The sequence below is a fragment of the Hyla sarda genome, chromosome 10 (genome assembly GCF_029499605.1).
Source record: "Hyla sarda isolate aHylSar1 chromosome 10, aHylSar1.hap1, whole genome shotgun sequence".
Taxonomy (NCBI): Eukaryota; Metazoa; Chordata; class Amphibia; order Anura; family Hylidae; genus Hyla; species Hyla sarda.
The window spans coordinates 40,764,362-40,781,713 of NC_079198.1; positions in this window are offsets into that span (position 1 = coordinate 40,764,362).

Below are 17,352 nucleotides of genomic sequence, written 5' to 3' on the forward strand. Positions count from 1 at the left end.
CAGTCCCACAGGATGTGTTGGTGAGGATTCACTTCTTCACCATTAAAGAATGTCTTATGGACTTCGCTTGCAACAATGGCAGCCTTCCTGCTCCATACCACCAAGTGGCTGTTTACGCAGATCTGTCTGCCGTTATCCTTCAACTATGCCGAGAGCTGCAATCCATCACCTCTGCCCTAAACCAAGCAAAAATACTTTACCGCTGGGGATTCCCTGTTCGCCTCGTGATTTGCAGAGGTAACAATGTCTGTGTTATTAGATCACTGCAAAAAGGAGAAGAATTGAGTCCCTCAAATCCTCCTCTTCACCTCCACGTAGGATCCGCGAAGACTGGGTAACAGTAAAGTGACTTAGGTATCTGTGCTGGCATTGCTTTGTCTAGGGCTGGGGGGGGGTGTTATGTTGGTCCGGCTTCAGATTGGACTTTCACCCCTACATTGATTGCTGGCAAATGCCAATATTCCTTTGCTTTTTGCTTCTTTTTATTCTTGGATTTGTTCTGTTCTGTTTTTGGTCCAGTCCTGGTGGAATGTCATGTATGTGTCCATGCTGCATTGTCCACTTCCCCTGGTCCCAAGTGTGCTGGCTTGAAGGCACACGGGTCACATATTTCAATGTTTGCATTACTGCTTAAACCGATTATACCTTATGCATAAATGGTATTTAAATTAGTATGTCTCAACAGCCCCCAGAAACTGACCTATTTATGGAGGGAAGATTTGTCCCTGGGCTGTGCTATCTTATATGCCCAGGAAACCCATTTGCCTGCTAGAGATGCTCATAGGCTTAAACATCCCACATTCCCTCACATATTCCCTTTACATCACAGATCTAAGGAGTGGTAATTGCGATTCGGGATACGGTGGCTTTTTCTTTATCTAAAGTGGAATGTGTTCCCCAAGGCAGATACAGTCATGTTGGCACCCCTGAAGTTTTTTTTAAAGAATGAAGTATTTCTCACAAAAAGGATTGCAATAACACATGTTTTGCTATGCACATGTTTATTCCCTTTGTGTGTATTGGAACTAAACAAAAAAAGGGAGGAAATAAAGCTAATTGGATATAATTTCACACCAAACTCCAAAAAGGGGCTGGACAAAATTATTGTCACCCTTTCAAAATTGTGGAGAAATTAGTCTGTTTCAAGCATGTGATAATTCTTTAAACTCCCCTGGGGCAAGTAACAGGTGTGGGCAATATAAAAATTACACATGAATGCAGATAAAAAGGAGAGAAGTTAACTTAGTCTTTGCATTGTGTGTCTGTATGTGCCACACTAAGCATGGACAACAGAAAGAGGAGAAGAGAACTGTTTGAGGATTTGAGAACCAAAATTGTGGAAAAATATCAACAATCTCAAGGTTACAAGTCCATCTCCAGAAATCTAGATTTGCCTTTGTCCACAGTGCACAACATTATCAAGAAGTTTGCAACTCATGGCACTGTAGCTAATCTCCCTGGGCATGGAGAAAAGAGAAAAATTGATGAAAGGTGTCAATGCCGGATAATCCAGATGGGGATAAGCAGCCACAAACATATTCCAAAGATTATCAAACTGTCCTGCAGGCTCAAACTATCCGTCGACATTTAAATGAAATGAAATGCTATGGCAGGAGACCCATGCGTACCCCACTGCTGACACAAAGACATAAAAAAGCAAGACTACATTTTGCCAAAATGAACTTGAGTAATCCAAAATCCTTCTGGGAAAACGTCTTGTGGACAGATGAGACCAAGAGAGAGCTTTTTGGTAAAGCACATCATTCTACTGTTTACCGAAAATGGAATAAGGCCTACAAAGAAAAGAACACAGTACCTACAGTGAAATATGGTGGAGGTTCAATGTTGTTTTGGGGTTGTTTTGCTGGGTGCCTTGAATGTGTTCAAGGAATCATGAAATCTGAGGATTACCAACGGATTTTGAGTCATACTGTACAGCCCAGTGTCAGAAAGCTGGGATTGCAACCGAGATCTTGGGTCTTCCAGCAGGACAGTGACCCCAAACATACATAAAAAAGCACCCAGAAATGGATGGCAACAAAGCACTAGAGAGTTCTGGCCACCAGTGAGTCCAGATCTAAATCCCATTGAACACCTGTGGAGAGATCTTAAAATTGCTGTTGGGAAAAGGCGCCCTTCCAATAAGAGAGACCTGGAGCAGTTTGCAAAGGAAGAATGGTCCAACATTCCTGCTGAAAGGTGTAAGAAGCTTATTGATGGTTATAGGAAGCGACTAATTTCAGTTATTTTTTCCAAAGGTTGTGCAACCAAATATTAAGTTATGGGTGCCAATAATTTTGTCCAGCCCATTTTTGGAGTTTGGTGACATTATGTTCAATTTGCTTTTTTTCCTCCCTTTTTTGGTTTAGTTACAATACACACAGAGGGAATAAACATGTGTATAGCAAAGCATATGTTACTGCAATCCTTTTCTGTGAGAGATACTTAATTTTCTAGAAAAAATTCAGGGGTGTCAGCATTTACGGCCATGACTATACATAATACTGGTGGGTTGTATTAATAATGTTACATATACTCTACTGTCTGTGTATTCCCCCAGTGTAGCCCAGGCTCCTTTTCTACGTAAGGTTCTTCATAAAACAGCAACACTCCAATGTGGTCACTTTAATAGTTTGCGGTGATTTCAGTCTGGTCACCGATCCAGCTGTAGACTCCACTACTGCTCATCGCACTGCCTCCCCTACTCTTGCTCCTATTTTGTGGCAACAGGAATGATATGATGTTTGGAGGATCCAGCATGATACAGAGAGGGACTAAACCCACCATTCTTTAACCTACAATACATACTCATGACTGGATATGTTTCTGGTGGGACGAACCCTTCTCCCAAATCTAGCAGGGTCTTCCATTGAGGCTATCTCATGGTGGGACCATGTGTCTATATCCTTGTCTCTACACTAAGTTTTCAAACCTTCCACCACTAATATGTGGAGAGCTAGTCCTTTTTTGCTTTCACACCCGCAGCATATCCAGTCGTTTGGTGCGGATCTTACAGAATACTTTAAATTAAATAATATTCCAGGTTTCGATCCTGTTGTCTTGTGGAACTGCTACAAAGCCTTCATTAGAGGCACCTTTATTAAATACAGTGCTATTAGCAAAAAACAGCAGCTCAAAAAATTGGATGACACGCTTTCACAATTGCGAACCCTTGAGGCTCTAAACAAGTCCAATCCCTCTGACATGACTTTGGCCCAGTTAGTGACATGTTGTCAGGAGCTTAGAGGCTTATTGCTATTTGACTATGAGAAGAGTCTCAGAAAGGTGGGTGCTCTGTACTATTCTCAAAATAATAAAGCTGGCAAACTGCTGGCTAGTTGTTTCTGAGCCCACATGCTCATTACGGCATAGCTTGCTTGCAAACACTTTAGCAATGGACAGAAGCTGTATACTCCTGAATCTATAGCAATCGGTTTTCAAGCATTTTATGCCTCTCTATAAAATCTGAATTGCGTACCTGCACCCACTGATCTTACTTACTCCATTTATTCTTTTCTGTCTGGTTTACACCTCCCTAAACTTACAGAACAACAGTTGCTCTCCCTAAATGCACCAGAGCTGACCAAGATCATTAATTCCCTCCAAAAGATGCCTGGCCCTGACGCAGGGCCGGATTAACATAGGGGCTGATGGAGCTGCAGCTCCAGGCCCCTACAGTAAAATAGGCCCAGACAGCCGCCAAAAAGGCAGCCGAGGAGCGGCCCCCTCCCTGCCACTACACTATGCTACATGCTGTAGCAACAGGCAGGGACCTCGGGCGCGGCCCGGGCCAGCCGCTGCCAGCACTGTTACCTGCAAACGGCACGAGCTCTTTAAAAATCATTTCCGGGTTGGATTGACAGGCTGCTCTTGTCACTCTCGCGTTGCAGGGGTCAGAGGCTGTGACACGTCATACAGAGGCTTGGCGCAGACGTGCGTGCCTACGCGGTGCACATCTACTCCCATGAGCCCCTGGCCTGTCAATCAAACCCGGAAATTATTTTTAAAGAGCCCATGCCGTTTGAAGGTAATAGTGCTGGCAGCGGCGGGCCCTTTAAAAATAATTTCCGGGTTGGATTGACAGGCCAGGGGCTCATGGGAGTAGACTTGCACCACGTAGGCACGCACGTCTGCACCAAGCCTCTGTATGACGTGTCACAGCCTCTGACCCCTGCAACGCGAGAGTGACACAAGCAGCAGCCTTCCCCGCATCCTCACACTGCAGCACCGCCGATCTCCAGGAAGGTAAGGAGATCGAGGATCGGGTGCTGGGGTGATGTAATATTAATGAGCAGGAGAATGAGGACAGGGAACGGGGGGGATTGCATTAATGATGAGGTGGAGGGGTGTGCTGGGGGGGGGCAGTTGCAATGATGAGGAGACTGAGGATGGGGCTGGGGGGGGTTGCAATGATGAGGAGACTGAGGATGGGGCTGGGGAGCGGTTGCAATGATGAGGAGACTGAGGATGGGGTGGGGGGGAATGCGATGATGAGGAGGAGGGGATGCTGTGGGGTGCAAGGATGAGGAGGAGGGTGGAATGATGAGGAGACTGAGGATGGGGTGTGTGTGTGGGGGGGTGCAATGATGATCATGAGGAGGAGGATGGAATGATGAGGAGACTGAGGATGGGGTGTTGGGGGGGATGGAATGATAATGAGGAGGAGGAGGGGAAGGTGGGGGGCGTGCAATGATGAGAAGACTGAGGATGGGGTGTGTGGGGGGGTGCAATGATGATGAGGAGGAGCAGGAGAGTGGAATGATGAGGAGACTGAGGATGGGGTGTGTGTGTGGGCGGGTGCAATGATGATCATGAGGAGGAGGAGGAGGGTGGAATGATGAGGAGACTGATTATGGGGTGTTGGGGGGGATGGAATGATAATGAGGAGGGGAAGCTGGGGGCGTGCAATGATGAGGAGACTGAGGATGGGGTGTGGGGGGGCAATGATGATGATGAGGGTGGAATGATGAGGTGACTGAGGATGGGGTGTGGGGGGGTGCAATGATGATGATGATGATGGAATGATGAGGAGACTGAGGATGGGGTGGGGGGGGTTCAATGATGATGATGAGGAGTCTGAGGATGAGGTGCGGGGGGGGGTTTGCAATGATGAGACTGAGGATGGGGGGGGGTTTGCAATGATGAGACTGAGGATGGGGGGGGAATAATATGGAGTGCGGGAGTGAAGAGCCAAGGATGGGTGGGGTGTATGGAGTGATGAGAATAGCGAGGATGTGGCGGAGGGGAGGAGGCATTGGGGTGATAAGCTAACCAAGCATGGGGTGGGGGTGTTGATAAGACAGAGGATGGGATGAAGGATATGCAGTGTATGGCAGTATTATATTCGGGGGTACAGTGTGTGGCAGTATTATATTAAGGGGGTACAGTATGTGGCAATAATATATTTAGAGGGTACAGTGCGTGGCAGTATTATATTCAGGGGGTACAGTGTGTGGCAATAATATATTTAGAGGGTACAGTGTGTGGCAGTAATATATTCAGGGGTACAGTGTGTGGAAATAATATATTTAGAGGGTGCAGTGGTAGGTAGTATTATATTCAGGGGGTACAGTGTGTTGCAATAATATATTTAGAGGGTACAGTGCGTGGCATTATTATATTCAGGTGGGACAGTATTTGGCAGAATTATAATGTGTTATGAATATTGTCTTTATATAGAGGATGAGGATCTGCTGACAATGTGAGGAGCCTATGATGTCCGGGCATCAGACTCTGCAGAGAAGATGGAGCTGGAAGAAGTCCTGGCGTCTGGACCAGATAAAGAAGGAAAGGAAAGACAACAGAGAAGACATCACTCAGGTCACTGATATAATTGTGTGTTCTCCTGGCTGTCCCATCAGCTCTGGAGTCACTTGTAAGTTCCGTAGTGATGATGGGTGACAATTTACCCCATTCTGTGGCTCTGCAGCTTTTTCAAAACGGCAACTTCCTTAATTCCTGAGTCTCTTCAGACATGATGGGAGTTGCAGCTTAGCAACAGCTGGAGAGCCACTTGAACCGAGGAAATTGGTGGGGATCCCAGCAGTCTGACCCCCACCATAAAAATGGGCTGCTTATTTTAAAATGCCCAGGCATATTTTTGGTCCCAGTCCAGCCCTGCCTGTCAGTCACTTAAATCACTGTGTATTCTCCTGGCTGTGTCCCATCAGTGCTGTAGTCACTGATATCTTTGTGCGGCCGAGTAATAAAATTGCTTTGCGTTTTCATTTTATATATCGCAGCGCGACCCCTCTTCATATCACGGGAGCCGGCGCAGGACGTAAATATACGTCCTGCGTCGTTAAGGGGTTAAAGAGACATATATTCTTTAGACTGGCAAACTTCTGTTGCTTATCTGTGTGTTAAACACCTATACAAATGAGGAGCTAGCCGGCGGGCATTCCGGGTGACTGGCGACCACGGTCCGGATTTTGACCGTGGTCTGCCAGTTGAGTACCCCTGATCTAGGGGAATGTGTACCTGAAAAGGATTGGAAACAAGCCTTTACTCATGTCTCCAAAGCTCTTATCTGTGTCTCACACTTAGATTCAGGCCTCAAAACTACTCTACACTGGTACTACACTCCTGATAGAATAGCAATCATGTTTCTGGGGTCCTCCTGTTTATGCTGGTGCCAATGTAGCCAAAAGGGTTCTCTCTTACACACGTTATGGGACTGCCCCTTAATAACAACTTACTAGAACTCCTGTAGCCATCTGTTGGAGGAGATTCTGAGCCGTAAACTTAACCCTTTAAGGACCAAGTTTTTTTCCGTTTTTGCACTTTCATTTTTTCCTCCTTACTTTAAAAAAATCATAACTCAATTGCACCTAAAAATTATTTTTTGCGCCACCAATTCGACTTTGAAATGACATCAGTCATTTTACCCATTTTACCCAAGAACTGAAAAATTGCTACAAAATTTAAGAAAAAACACCATTATCTGGCATCCCTCAGCAGCACAATGTGGGGTGTCTCCACCCCTGTGAGCTAAATAGGACTGGGATTTTTTAATGAAAACAAAACATAGGGACCTACCGTCACAATGACCGACTATAAAATACCCTGCTCACATCAGGACAGTGAGTTTTTTCTGTCCTTATGTGAGCATGGACACTCCTGAGCTCCCCTTTCCACAGTATTCACCTTTTTTTCTCTTTCTTTTCCTTAGGTGCTTTTTGCCTGGACATCCAGTGCGAGACGCCATTTTCCTGTAGTTCGGAAGCTGCGGGTCGGAGCTCCAAAGCTTGCACATCTATCCTGGCGATGCGCCATCTTGCCGGAGCCCAGACGCAAGCGCTGATAGCCTGGGCCGCTTTACCTCCGGTGGAGTCACTGGAAGTTTTTCTTCTCTGCAGTCATGGCGGTGTGCATTGCGGGGCTTTGCAGGACAATATACTTTTATCCTGCATGCAGGAGTTTAATCTTTTAGTATTTTATATTAAATCTGCTTCTTTCCTTGTTTTTTTTTTGCTAATATATTAACCCCTTCCCGCAGAATGTCATATATAAACGCCGGGTTGTGCAGTGCGTTCGCGCATCCCGGCGTTTATAAATGACATTCAGTTAACCCGGCGATGCGCAGCATCGCACGGGTTAACTGGCAGAAGTCCCGCTGTTTCCAGCAGGGGACAACTTCTGCTTCACCCCCAGGACCATCAATTGATGGTCCTGGTCAGCGATCACTGTGATTGGTCCCTGTGGACCAATCACAGTGATCTGGGGTGAAAGTTCAGATCCCCCGCACTGCCCGCCCCTGGAAGTCGGGCAGAACGGGGGACGAAGCGCTGCAGGGGCTCGCGGGCACCTGCGGCATTCGGGGGGAACACGTGGGGACCGGCGGACTTACCTGATCCAGCGGCGGGACCGAGGAGCAGCGCGGGACCGGCCACGTGGACGAGCAGCGACGGGTAAGTATGTGGTCCTCAGAGGCAGCAGTGAAGATCTTCACTGCTGCTTCTAGGAGTCTGAAAACTACAACTCCCAGCATACCTAGACAGCCTTTGGCTGTCCGGGCATGCTGGGAGTTGTAGTTTTGCAACATCTGGAGGGCCCCAGTTTGGAGACCATTGTATAATGGTCTCCAATCTGTGCTCTTCCAGCTGTTGCAAAACTACAACTCCCAGCATGCACTGACTGTCCAGGCATGCTGGGAGTTTTAGTTAAGCAACATCTGGCCCTTCAGATGTTGCCGAACTACAACTCCCAGCATGCCCTTCAGCTGTCCGGGCATGCTGGGAGTTGTAGTTTTGCAACAGCTGGAGACACACTGGTTGGGAAACATTGTTTCTAACTCAGTGTTTCCTAACCTGTGTGCCTCCAGCTGTTGCAAAACTATAACTCCCAGCATGCACTAAAAGACCATGCATGCTGGGAGTTGTAGTTTTGCAACATCTGGAGGGCCCCAGTTTGGAGACCATTGTATAATGGTCTCCAATCTGTGCTCTTCCAGCTGTTGCAAAACTACAACTCCCAGTATGCACTGACTGTCCAGGCATGCTGGGAGTTTTAGTTCAGCAACATCTGGCCCTTCAGATGTTGCCGAACTACAACTCCCAGCATGCCCTTCAGCTGTCTGGGCATGCTGGGAGTTGTAGTTTTGCAACAACTGGAGACACACTGGTTGGGAAACATTGTCTGTTTCTAACTCAGTGTTTCCTAACCTGTGTGCCTCCAGCTGTTGCAAAACTATGACTCCCAGCATGCACTAACAGACCATGCATGCTGGGAGTTGTGGTTTTGCAACAGCTGATGCAAGCCCCCCCCGCCCCGCCACCCCCGTGAATGTACAGGGTACATTCACATGGGCGAGGCTTTTACAGTGGGTTTCTCGCATCTTGAGATGCAGCAAATTTTGCGCTGGGAAACTCGCTGTAACCCCCCGCCCATGTGACTGTACCCTAAAAACACTACACTACACTAACACAAAATAAAATAAAAAGTTAAAAACACTACATATACACATACCCTTACACAGCCCCCCTCCCCCAATAAGAACGTCCGGTACACCACTGTTTCCAAAGCAGAGCCTCCAGCTGTTGAAAAACAACAACTCCCAGTATTGTCAGACAGCCGTTGACTGTCCAGGCATGCTGGGAGTTTTGCAACAGCTGGAGGCACCCTGTTTGGGAATCACTGGCGTAGAATACCCCTATGTCCACCCCTATGCAAATCCCTAATTTAGGCCTCAAATGCACATGGCGCTCTCACTTTGGAGCCCTGTCGTATTTCAGGGCAACAGTTTAGGGTCACATATGGGGTATCGCTGTACTCGGGAGAAATTGCGTTACAAGGTTTGGGGGGCTTTTTCTTCTTAAACCCTTCATGAAAAGGAAATGTTGGGGTCTACACCAGAATGTTAGTGTAAATTTTTTTTATTTTTTACACTAACATGCTGATGTTGCCCTATACTTTACATTTTCACAAGAGGGAAAAGGGAAAAAAGCCCCCCAAAATTTGTAACGCAATTTCTCCCGACTACAGAGATACCCCATATGTGAGCGCAAAGTGCTCTGGGGGCGCACAACAAGGCCCAGAAGGGAGATCGCACCATGTACATTTGAGGTGATTTGCACAGGGGTGGCTGATTGTTACAGCGGTTTTGACAAACGCAAAAAAAAAAAAACCCACATGTGACCCCATTTCGGAAACGACACCCCTCACGGAATGTAATGAGGGGTGCAGTGAGAATTTACCCCCCACAGGTGTCTGACGGATCTTTGGAACAGTGGTCCATGAAAATGAAAACTTGTACAGCCCACTGTTCCAAAGACCTGTCAGACACCAGTGGGGGGGCAAATGCTCACTGTACCCCTTGTTACGTTCCTCAAGGGGTCTAGTTTCCAAAATGGTAAAATTATTTTTTTTTTTTTATATATGCAAAAGTCGTGAAACACCTGTGGGGTAATAAGGCTCACTTTATTCCTTATTACATTCCTCAAGGGGTCTAGTTTCCAAAATGGTATGCCATGTGGGTATTTTTTGCTGTTCTGGCACCATAGGGGCTTCCTAAATGCGACATGCCCCCCCGAGCAAAATTTGCTCTCAAAAAGCCAAATATGACTCCTTCTCTTCTGAGCATTGTAGTTCGCCCATAGTGCACTTCAGGTCAACTTATGGGGTACCTCCATACTCAGAAGAGAAGGGGTTACAAATATTGGGGGGTATTTCCTGCTATTAACCCTTGGAAAAATGTGAAATTTGGGGGGAAACACACATTTTAGTGAAAAAAAATAATTTTTTTTTACATATGCAAAAGTCGTGAAACACCTGTGGGGTATTAAGGCTCACTTTATTCCTTGTTATGTTCCTCAAGGGGTCTAGTTTCCAAAATGGTATGCCATGTGAGGGTTTTTTGCTGTTCTGGCACCATAGGGGCTTCCTAAATGCAACATGCCCCCCAAAAACCATTTCAGAAAAACGTACTCTCCAAAATCCCCTTGTCGCTCCTTCGCTTCTGAGCCCTCTACTGCGCCCGCCGAACACTTAACATAGACATATGAGGTATGTGCTTACTCGAGAGAAATCAGGCTACAAATAGAAGTATACATTTTCTCCTTTTACCCCTTGTAAAAATTTAAAAATTGGGTCTACAAGAACATGCGAGTGTAAAAAATGAAGATTGTGAATTTTCTCCTTCACTTTGCCTCTATTCCTGTGAAACACCTAAAGGGTTAAAATGATGACTGAATGTCATTTTGAATACTTTCGGGGGTGCAGTTTTTATAATGGGGTCTTTTGTGGGGTATTTCTAATAAGAAGACCCTTCAAATCCACTTCAAACCTGAACTGGTCCCTGAAAAATAGTGAGTTTGAAAATTTTGTGAAAAATTGGAAAATTGCTGCTGAACTTTGAAGCCCTCTGGTGTCTTCCAAAAGTAAAAACTCGTCACTTTTATGATGCAAACATAAAGTAGACATATTGTATATGTGAATAAAATTTTTTTTTATTTGTAATATACATTTTCCTTACAAGCAGAGAGCTTCAAAGTTAGAAAAATGCTAAATTTTCAAATTTTTCATCAAATTTTAGGATTTTTCACACGGAAAGGATGCAAGTTACCAAAAAATGTTACCACTACGTTAAAGTAGAATATGTCACGAAAAAACAATCTCGGAATCAGAATGATAACTAAAAGCATTCCAGAGTTATTAACCTCCCTAGCGGTACGATTCCGTCTGGAAATTTGTACCAAAAGCGGTACAATTTTTTGCATTGAAATTCCACATCTCCCCCCGTCACATTCCCCCTCCCTTGTCACATTCCCCCCCCCCCATATCACATTCCCCCCCTGTCACATTCCCCCCACTTGTTGCATTCTCCCCCCCCCCTGTCACATTCATCCCCCCTGTCACATTCTCCCCCCTTGTTACACTCTCCCCCCGTCACATTCATCCCCCCTGTCACATTCTCCCCCCTTGTTACACTCTCCCCCCGTCACATTCATCCCCCCTGTCACATTCCCCCCTTGTTACATTCTCCCCCCCCCTTGTTACCTTCTCCCCTCTCCATGTTACATTCCACTCCCCCCCTGTCACATCCCCCCCTTGTCACATTCTCCCCTCTGTCACATTCCCCCCTATGTCACATTCTCCTCCCCCCCTTGTCACATTCCCCCCCCCTTGTTACATTCCCCCCTATGTCACATTCCCCCCCCTTGTCACATTCCCCCCCCCCCTTGTTACATTCTCCCCTGTGTCACATTCCCCCCTTGTTACATTCTCCCCTGTGTCACATTCCCCCCTCTTGTTTCATTCTCCCCTGTGTCACATTCCCCCCTTGTCACCTTGTCATCTTCTTGTTCTGCAGCAGGATACACTGGGTTTGCCGGCAGATTTCAAACCTAGTGTATTTGCTGCAGAACAAGTCCTTTCCCCTTCAGCCAATCACAGGCTTTACACCACTGCGGCCTGTGATTGGCTGAAAAGTGAAAGGTCCTGTAAGATGAACAGAGCAGTGAACAGAGCGCACGGAGGGGAACGACATCTTCAGGGACCGGGATTAGGTGAGCAAAAGGTTTTTTTATTTTCTTCCTTCTTACTTTTACACTTAGTTCAGGGTTTTCTACCAGGGGGCCTCCAGCTGTTGTGAAACTACTGCTCCCAGCATGCCCGGACAGCCTTTGGCTGTCCGGGCATGCTGAGAGTTGTAGTTTTGCAACATCTGGAGGCCCCCTGGTTGAGAAACACTGACTTTTAGTATATGTCTTTACCTGCTCTGGCCGGCCCCCGCAACGGGAGCCGACCCGAGCAGATAATCACATATTTTCCCGGGGGCTGCATCACTACATCGCAAAAAGCAAAAATCGCGATTTGATTGCTTTTGCGATATACTGTGCAGCCCGCACAGCAACTCTGCAATTCTACCCCGAGCGTGACTCGGGGTTACCGATTCTAGCAGCGAAAATTAACCCCGAGTCACGCTCGGGAATACCGCTAGGCTGGTTAATGTTTAAAGTGACAGTGGTCAGATGTGCAAAAAACGCTCTGGTCCTTAAGGCCAAAATGGGCTTGGTCCTGAAGGGGTTAATTACTCATATATTAGGTCTGTGACCTGGAAGTTGTGTCTATTTAAACCCCCCTTGGCTTTGGCTCAGTCTCTTGGAGCCTTGGAGGCTATACTGCTGAGTGGTATTCTGTCATTTGCTTCAGTCTCTATTATTGTAGGTCCTTTTTCTCAGGGATTTACACTTACTTTCATACTTGGTATTGATTCTTTTATATATATATATATATATATATATATATATATATATATATTTTTTTTTTTTTTTTTTTTTTATTTATTTATTTTTATTTTTTTTCCCTTAGATGTCCTCTATGGAATCTGGAGCGTCTGGACGTAGAGAGCCTCATGGGAAGTCTACCCATAAACTCAAACATCTGGAATGCACAACCTGTAAAGTTCCATTACCTGATGGATCAGATTACCCTATCTGCTCTTCTTGTTTCCCCAGGCTACCACCCAACCCGGAACCATCCATGCAGGACATGTTTGTCTGGGTTAAGGAATTTGTCGTTGGTTCTATTAAGTAGTTAAAAGACTCTCTAGCTGTAGCCCCTCCTTCAAGCAAGAGGCCCAGATGGGGCGAGACTCCCACTATTATGCATTCTGATGAAGAATTCAGGATCATGGATGAGACTAGATCATCCACCTCCGAAAATGAGGAGGGTGCAGGGAAAGACATATTTTCCTGCTGAAAAATTCCCTAGATTCATCAAGGCTGTTCAGATGGAAAGTTTGCCTGCAGAACATAGGAAGGCTCCTTCCACATCTAAAGGACCGAGGGTGTTTTCTGTGGATGATACAGTCCTGGAGCTCATGAAGTCCGGGTGCGTCAATCCGGAAAAGGCGCCAGTTCTTAACCCCTTAAGGACGCAGGCCTTTTTTGCAAATCTGACCACTGTCACTTTAAGCATTAATAACTCTGGGATACTTTTACTTTTCATTCTGATTCCGAGATTGTTTTTCCGTGACATTTTCTACTTTATGTTATTTTTCGTTACTTTGAAACTCTCTGCTTATAAGGAAAATGGACATCCCAAATAAATGTTATATTGATTCACATGTACAATACGTCTACTTTATGATTGCATCATAAAGTTGACATGTTTTTACTTTTGGAAGACATCAGAGGGCTTCAAATTATAGCAGCAATTTTCCAATTTTTCAAAACATTTTCAAAATCTGAATTTTTCAGGGACCAGTTCAGTTTTGAAATGGATTTGAGGGGCTTTCATATTAGAAATACCCCACAAATGACCCCATTATAAAAACTGCACCCCTCAAAGTATTCAAAATGACATTCAGTAAGTGTGTTAACCCTTTAGGTGTTTCACAGGAATAGCAGCAAAGTGAATCTTCATTTTTTACACTCGCATGTTCTTGTACACCCAATTTTTGAATTTTTACAAGGGGTAAAAGGAGAAAAATCTTCCTAAAATTTGGAACCCAATTTCTCACTAGTAAGGAAATACCTTATATGTGTATGTCAAGTGTTCTGTGGGTGCACTAGAGGGCTCAGAAGGGAAGGAGAGGACAATGGAATTTTGGAGAGGGAGTTTTTCTGAAATGGTTTTTGGGGGGCATGTCACATTTAGGAAGCCCCTATGGTGCCAGAACAGCAAGAAAACCCCCACATGGCATACTATTTTGGAAACTTCACTCCTCAGGGAACATAACAAGAGGTACAATGAGCTTTAACACCCCACAGGTGTTTGACGACTTTTCTTTAAAGTTGGATGTGTAAATTATTATTTTTTCAGTAAAATGCATTTTTCCCCCACAAATTTTACATTTTTACAAGAAGTAATAGGAGAAAATGTCCCCAAAATGTGTAACCCCATCCCTTCTGAGTATGGAAATACCCCATGTGTGGACGTCAAGTGCACTGTGGGCGCACTACAATGCTCAGAAGAGAAGGAGTCACATTTGGCTTTTGGAAAGCAAATTTTGCTGAAATGGTTTTTGGGGGCATGTCACATTTAGGAAGCCCCTATGGTGCCAGAACAGCAAAAAAAAAAACACATGGCATACTATTTTGGAAACTACACCCCTCAAGGAACGTAGCAAGGGGTACAGTGAGCCTTAACACCCCACAGGTGTTTGACGACTTTTAGTTAAAGTTGGATGTGTAAATAAAAAATTTTCTTCTTCACTAAAATGCTGGTTTTCCCCCAAATTTTACATTTCTGCAAGGGGTAATAGGAGAAAATGCCCCCCCAAATTTGTAACCCCATCTCTTCTGAGTTTGGAAACACCACATGTGTGGACGTCAAGTGTTCTGCTGGTCAACTACAATGCTCAGAAGAGAAGGAGCGCCATTGAGATTACAGAGATAGAATTTGGTTGGAATAGAAGTCGGGGGCCTTGTGCATTTACAAAGCCCCTTGTGGTGCCAGTACAGTGGACCCCCCCCCCCCCCCCCCACATGTGACCCCATTTTGGAAAATACACCCCTCTCGGAATTTAATAAGGGGTGTAGTGTGTATTTACACCCCACTGGCATTTGACAGATCTTTGGAACAGTGGGCTGTGCAAATGAAAAATAAAATTTTTTATTTTCACAGATCACTGTGCCAAAAATCTGTCAGACACCTGTGGGGGAGTAAATGCTCACTGCACCCCTTATTACTTCCGTGAGGGGTGTAGTTTCCAAAATGGGGTCACATGTGGGTATTTATTTTTTTGCGTTTGTCAGAACTGCTGTAAAATCAGCCACCCCTGTGCAAATCAGCAATTTAGGCCTCAAATGTACATAGTGCACTCTCACTCCTGAGCCTTGTTGGGGTATTTCCGTACTCAGGAGAATTTGCGTTACAAATTTTGGGGGTCTTTTTTTCCTTTTACCTCTTGTAAAAGTAAAAAGTATGGGGCAACACCAGCATGTTAGTGTAAAAAAAATCTTTTTTTTTACACTAAGCGGCTGATGTAGACCCCAACTTTTCCTTTTCATAAGGGATAAAAGGAGAAAAAGCCCCCCAAAATTTGTAGTGCAATTTCTCCTGAGTACGGAGATACCATCGATGTGGCCTTAAACTGTTTCCATGAAATACGACTGGGCTCCGAAGCGAGAGAGCGCCATGCGCATTTGAGGACCACCCTTATGCAATCCCTATTTTAATAGGGATTGCATAAGGGTGGACATAGGGGTATTCTACGCCAGTGATTCCCACTTGGGCATGCTGGGATTTGCACTTTTGCAACTTTTGCAGGGCAACAGTTCAGAGACCACTGCAGAGTGATCTCCAAACTGTGGACCTTCAGATGTTGCAAAGCTACAAATCACAGCATGCCAGACAGCAAACTGCTGTGTGGGCCGGCTGGGAGTTGTAGTTTTGCAAGATCTGGAGGACTACAGTTTATAGATCACTGCAAAGTCATCTCCAAACTGCAGCCCTCTAAATCTTGCAAAACTACAAATCCCAGCATGCCCAAACGGCTGTCTGGGCATGCTGGGAGTTGTAGTTTTGCAACATCTGGGGGGTCTACAGTTTAGAGAGCATTGTATCGTGGTCTACTAAGTTTAGCCCCCCCCCAGATGTTGCTAGGCAACTACTCACCGGCTTCCGTAGTCTTCATCAGGGAGCCACGAAGGACCCGCGCGTCATCGCCGCCCGCCGCAGCCGATCAGGTAAGGGACTGCCGCCACCGCCGGTCATGCTACAGTTCCCCCGTTCTGCCCGGAGTACCGTCGGTGGGCAGGACGGGGGAACCGAACTTTAACCCCCCCCCGCCCCCCGATCTGCTTTTGGTCGTCACGTCTTGACAACTAATAGCAGGGATAGGAGGGGTGGCACCCCTGCCACCTAACTCCTATCCCCTCAGGGGGACCGGGGGTGTCCTGGACACCCCCTATGCCCCTGATTTTCCGGGTCACCAGACACCGGTATGACCCGGATCCAACGAAATTCGTCGGTCTGAATTGACATATGCATGGGATGCCTGCTGATATATATCAGCAGTCATCCCGGTTCGGTCCCCAACCGGCTAGCGGTGGGGACCGTAATACCCACAGGCATATCCATACGCCCCGCCCCACCCAGACCCTGTAGCGCCGGCTCTTCTCCCGCATGGTCGGTTCCATCCTGATAATGGCAACTTGACTCCGGGACCGCTGCCTTCACCTTCTCCAGTAGAGGTGCCTGCCACTGAGGTAGGACAGCAAGATCTCTTACCATCACGCTCTCCAGACCCTGCAACTAACCTGCCGGTCATGATGCCTGTAGCAGACCAATCCCTCACAGATACCAAAATGAAGGACATGCTCCTGCTACTGCACACTACTTTCTTGCTAGATATCCGGCGTATGGTAAAGCCCTTACAGTTATCCATCACAGATCTGGGTGAGCGGGTAGACCATTTTGAGCGAAAATTTGGTGACTTTGCTACCTCCCACAATGACCTCATTGAACTGCACTATGCTGTAGAAGACGATATTGCTACCCTCAAAGCTAAAGTGGTGGATCTAGAAGACCGCAGCCGTCGCAACAATGTCAAATTATGCGGCGTACCCGAATCTGTTGCACCTGACGACATGTCCGCAACTTGATTAAAACTACTCTACCCGACTGCTCCACGGAAGATTTAATTGTAGACAGAGCAAACCGTGTCCCACGACTGAGACACCTAGATGACTCCATGCCCAGAGACATTCTTCCCCGTAGACATTTCTTCCATGTCAAAGAAAGCCTTATGGAACATTCTAGGCGCAACAATGGACTACCTGCTCCTTACCATAGGATCTCGGTCTACACAGACCTCTTGGCCGCAACTTTGCAAGCCCACAGAGCCCTGCTGCCCATCACCTCTTCGTTACGGGCTTCGAAAATCATCTACAGATGGGGCTTTCC